At 35.9% G+C, this 6000-nt stretch overlaps 1 protein-coding gene across 8 annotated transcripts in view; it reads right to left on the bottom strand.

Moving 5' to 3' along the window:
- The window catches only part of LOC115224830 (E3 ubiquitin-protein ligase MIB2-like), a 75579-nt gene that overhangs the window by 64000 nt on the left and 5579 nt on the right, over positions 1 to 6000 (bottom strand). The window contains exon 1 of one of the 8 annotated variants that reach the window (XM_029795768.2): positions 4991 to 5119. The exons of the other annotated variants lie outside the window; for them this stretch is intronic. The gene's annotated coding sequence lies outside the window, so the exon portion shown is untranslated. Of the gene's footprint in view, positions 1 to 4990; positions 5120 to 6000 lie in introns of those variants that run through there. 8 annotated transcript variants of the gene reach the window in all.

The following is a 6000-nucleotide window of genomic DNA, read 5'->3' on the forward strand; positions in this document are numbered from 1 at the left end:
CATCAGATTTCAATCCCAAGGGCTTCTTGTCGAATCTTCACAATACCGCAAATTCCATAAAGATCAACATTGTCCACGAGATACCTGAAATCAATAATGGCAATACAGCCCAAACTCTTCATAGAATCCTTTGCATTGCAACAGCCATTGAAGCTGAAGGTGGATTCATTCAATGATCTTATCGAAAGGATATGCACAACCTTTTTCTATTATAACGTTTGATTACTGTAGATTAGAGCTGTTGTATTAAATTACCAAGTATTTCTTGAAATATCTGTTGCATACCATATATATATATATATATATATATATATATATCTTTGCATGTAAGTATGTGTTTATATATGTATATATATGTGTGTATATATATATATTTATGTATATATACATGTGCATATGTATATATGTGTATATATGTAATATATATATATATGTATATATATATATGTATATATGTATATATATATATATATAACAATTTAGGAATGGCCTAAACAGGCCATTCGTCCACTAGAAAGAGCAGCAGCCATAACTCCAACCGCCAGTAGTGTAATTCGGAATAAGGTGAAATGAATTTAAAAACATTTACCCTAATTCATCTTTTATACGATGCATCGTTTCAGTGTCTTTAATGATAGACTAGCTTAATTAAATTAATTAAGCTAGTCTACCATAGGTCACACTTCATCAGTAAAAGAAACCTGGGAGAGACGGATAATACGAGGCGACTGTATCAATGCCTCGAGAAATCTGTCTTAAAATTTTCAAGACCAACGCATTCGCGCCAAACTTATCGGCAGCAATATAAACTGCCGATTCAATCTCAGAATTAGTCAGAAAATTATCAATTAATCAATTTAGGGTAGCAAAAAATTCAGTAAAAATTTATATCGCTACCAGCGGCCTAATGGAAAAGAGAAAATAGTCAAAGACTAAATATGTATAAATATAACTTTAGGAATGGCCTAAACAGGCCATTCGTCCACTAGAAAGAGCAGCCATAACTCCAACCGCCAAGTAGTGTAATTCGGAAATAAGGTGAAAATTTAAAAACATTTACCTAATTCATCTTTTATACGATGCATCGTTTCAGTGTCTTTAATGATAGACTAGCTTAATTAAATTAAATTAAGCTAGTCTACCATAGGTCACACTTCATCAGTAAAAGAAACCTGGAGAGACGGATATATACGAGGCGACTGTATCAATGCCTCGAGAATATCTGTCTTAATTTTCAAGACCAACGCATTCGCGCCAAACTATCGGCAGCAATATAAACTGCCGATTCAATCTCAGAATTAGTCAGAAAATTATCAATTAATCAATTAGGGTAGCAAAAATTCAGTAAAAATTTATCGCTACCAGCGGCCTAATGGAATTAGGTAAATGAATTAGGGTGAATTAGGATGAATTAGGGTAAATGTTTTTAAATTTTCACCTTATTTCCGAATTACACTACTTGGCGGTTGGAGTTATGGCTGCTCTTTCTAGTGGACGAATGGCCTGTTTAGGCATTCCTAAATTGTTATATTTATACATATTTAGTCTTTGACTATTTTCTCTTTTCCATTAGGCGCGTGGTAGCGATAAATTTTTACTGAATTTTTTGCTACCCTAAATGATTATTGATAATTTTCTGACTAATTCTGAGATTGAATCGGCAGTTATATTTTGCTGCCGATAAGTTTGGCGCGAATGCGTTGGTCTTGAAATTTTAAGACAGATTCTCGAGGCATTGATACAGTCGCCTCGTATATATCCGTCTCTCCCAGGTTTCTTTTACTGATGAAGTGTGACCTATGGTAGACTAGCTTAATTTATTTAATTAAGCTAGTCTATCATTAAAGACACTGAAACGATGCATCGTATAAAAGATGAATTAGGGTAAATGTTTTTAAATTTTCACCTATTTCCGAATTACACTACTTGGCGGTTGGAGTTATGGCTGCTCTTCTAGTGGACGAATGGCCTGTTTAGGCCATTCTAAATTGTTATATTTATACATATTTAGTCTTTGACTATTTTCTCTTTTCCATTAGTTAGGCCGCGGTAGCGATAATTTTTACTGATTTTTTGCTACCCTAAATTGATTAATATATATATATATATATATATTATATATATAATATATATATATTATATATATATTATTGTTGTTGGCATCCTTTTTGTCTCGGGAGACAATGGAGTGCGCATAAAGTAGTCTAGTCCGGCTTTTACATTTCATGTCCTGATACATTTCCTGCTGTGGCTGTGTAGTCCTATCCTGGACAAACACTCCCTCTGGCAGGTACCGCAAATGTAGCGAATACTGTTCCTGACTGGTTGTAATGCCATAGTTTCTTGTTGACGTATTTTCTTGTCTTTCCATTTCTCCTCTCTCTCTCTCTCTGTCACTCCTTTGTATTCCCTCTTTTACGGTACGTCGCCAGTCTCCACGGTTGCCGGCAACTGCCTCCAAACCGCTGATATTGATGTTGCAGGCCTTCATATACCTTTTGCAAACATCCTTGTAACGTAAGAACGGTCTACCCACAGACCTAGTACCCCTAGTAAGCTATCCGTAGAGTATGTCCTTGGGGATTCTGCCATCTTTCATACGGCTAACATGCCCAAGCCATCTCATACGTCTTTGTGTGAGGAGTGCAAACATGCTTGGTATTCCTGCTTGCCTGAGGACATCTTTGTTAATGGTATAATTTTGCCATTTGATGCGGAGGATTTTCCGGAGGCAGCGCAGGTGAAAGATGTTTAGGCGACGCTCTTGGCGTGTGTATAGCGTCCAAGTCTCACTTCCATACATGCCTGGTAGATCTTCATTTTCGTGGTCTTGGTCAGCTTATTGTTGTCCCAAGCTCGTTTGGAGAGTTGGGCCATCGCAGCAGCTACCTTGCCAATGCGTATATTGCTCTCAGCGTCAAAGGATAGGTTGTAGGTGACGGTAGAGCCAAGATAGGTAAACTTCTCCACCTCTTGTAATCTGTGGTCTCCAATATGTATGTTTGGGATGTCCGATGTAACCTGACCCATGATGTTGGTCTTCTTAAGGCTGATAGCTAAGCCAAATTCGTTAAACGCTTGCTCAAAACAGTTAATGAGTCTTTGGAGGGCTTCTTCTGTGTGTGATACCAGAGCGGCATCATCAGAAAATAGCATCTCCTTGATCAGGACGTTTCTGATTTTGGTCTTGGCACGCAGGCGCCAGAGATTGAACAGTTTCCCGTCACTTCTACTGTGCAGAAACACTCCATCATCTGATGTCTGAAAGGCATGTGAGAGTAAAGCGAGAAGAAGATGCCAAACAATGTAGGAGCAAGGACACAACCTTGCTTTACCCCGTTTTTTTATTTGGAAGGCGGCTGATGTTGAACCGTTGTGCTGTATGGTGCCTTACATGTCATCATGGAAAGACTTGATGATCCTCAGCAGCTTTGGTGGACATCCGATTTTTTGGAGCAGGATGAAGAGGCCTGTTCTGCTTACCGAGTCAAAGGCCTTTGTTAGATCAATGAAGGCCATACATAATGGCATTTTCTGCTCTCTGGACTCCTCCTGAAGTTGGCGTATGGAGAATATCATATCGATAGTTGATCTGCTTCTTCTAAAGCCACACTGCGATTCCGGATAGATTCGAGAAGCAAATAGTTGTAGCCAGGCCAGGTTAACGCGGGCAAAGGTCTTTCCAACAGTGCTTATATATATATATATATGTATGTAGGCATGCATATATATATATATATATATTCATACATATTCAGGTTGGCCTAAAAGTCACTGAGGAATTGCAATATTTTAGAATTCTTTCAATTTTTAAAACTTTTTTCTGTTCTTTTCAGGGATTCCATGGACTACGTTCTGAAAATTAGTTATAGAAATGTATGGCACCGCCCAGCACACCCAAGTGGTGAAACCGTTTTTCTACACAAGGTGCAGTCGGTTCAACAGCTGAAGCCTGAGAATTATGGATACAGGCGGTGGGAATCCAGAAATTGGCACGAAATGACCCAACTTTTACACAAATATTGATCATGTCTGATGAAGTTCACTTTCATTTGATTGGGTTCATAAACAGTCAAAATTGCCTGGTTGGGGGAATATGAGAATCCAAGTGCAGAACATCAAAGAGAGCTTCATTCCATTAAATGTACAGTTTGGTGTGCAATTACAATGGATGAGATAATCGTGCTTTATTTATTTGAGGATGATGATAGGAATACTATCACTGTGACTGGTGAGAGGTACAGTTCCATGATGGAGAACTTTTTGTCAACGATCATTCAAAATAGGCCGGATATGTGATTCTATGAAGAAAGGCTAAGTGATCATAAAGCAAGAGAAACAATAAGATTGCTGAAACAATGTTTTGAGAAAGAATCATCCCTAGCTATTCCGATGACAACTGACCATCGGTTTCCCACGACTTGACCAGCAGTGAAATTTTCCTTTGAGGATACTGCAAGGAGTTGATTTATGCCAACAGACAAGAAACCCCGAGCAATCGAAGAAGAATATCCCTCGAGAGATCAGGAAACTGGACCCTGAACTACAACTGACATGGAACATTTTTTGAAAAAAGTACTGGTGTGTGATGCTGAAAATGGAGGACATTAAAAAAGATGTCATACTTCATACGTAATGCAAAGGTGTGAAGAAAAGTGCTAATGCAAAGTAACCTAAATTGCCTTCTCTATGTTGAACTAAATTTCATACACATGCTAGTTGAAATAAGGGAGTTATTAAATATTGAAACACTCGGTAACGTCTGGCCAACATGTAAATGTATACGTATAAGGTGTGTTCGTCAGGATTATTCAAACTAGCAGGTATGCGTCGTGAATGTTGAAATAGGTGTGTAACTTTTGCATGCTTTCACTAATAGTTTCATATTTTCACTAGGTTAACCTATAAATGTGTGTGTGTGTTTATAGGCACATATAAAAATGATCTCTAGAATTATAAAAGCTATTATGAAGCTATTATAGGAAATTACCTTAGTTGTAGATATAGAGATGTGTTGTGTTGCCTGGAAATTTGGTTCTCATCACGACAGAGCTTTAAATCAGTTACAGAAATGAATGCGTCTCAAATTTGCGTCAGAATATATAGCTCTCTCTTTGCATGCCAACTTACCTGTGTTTCTACGAATGAGGATGCGATTTATAAGTAAGAGAAAGTGAAGGAGGTAGAGGTGGAAAGTTTGTTGTTTGTTTCTTACTATTTTCTTCTTCATGCATTGATTTTGCTTTTAACTAGTAGTGGTCGTTTAGTTATCGTGGGCGTGTGACTACTATGGCAACACGTATGATATAATTTGATCTAGAAATAGTGTTTTTGCGCAGTATATTTCTATATTCTGTAGACCATATATATATGTATATACATATATATTATATTAAATTAGAGATAAAACCACTATTAGGCAAATCAAACAATGAAAAACATAAGCCAATACATAAAATTAATTAAGATAAGTATTTATTTATATTTAAGATCTTCAAATTGTAAATTTAATATTGTATAAGTCTTTGGTGTAATAATATTTTCCTTATGTAAATATCGTTGTTTATGTAATGATCTAATTATCGTAATTTTCTATATTATTAGATATTAAATTTAAGTTTAATCGTAAGATACTACTTAGCGATAGATTTGTTATTTAATAGCAAGCATACGAGGTGTATTAAGTTAGGCTTTTCTATATACATGTTTTAATAGTATTAATTGTAGTTTTAAATTTATAATTAAATTAGATAAACTTTGATAAACTTATATATGTTTCGACTAAAATTGGTCCAGGCCATGTCTAATTTAATAGCATAACTTAGTTATTTCTTTAAATTGATGTTCGCTAGTTATCCCCATTGATAATTATATTTATAGTATTTATTCGATACTATATTACTACGAATTGATTATTTCTATAAGTATTTTACATAAGATTTCCGAAAGTTCGTTTAAGTTTGTTTATTTGTATTTTGAAATTAGCTATTTCATCTTTAA

Source organism: Octopus sinensis, linkage group LG26 (genome assembly GCF_006345805.1).
Source record: "Octopus sinensis linkage group LG26, ASM634580v1, whole genome shotgun sequence".
In the NCBI taxonomy this organism is placed as follows: domain Eukaryota; kingdom Metazoa; phylum Mollusca; class Cephalopoda; order Octopoda; family Octopodidae; genus Octopus; species Octopus sinensis.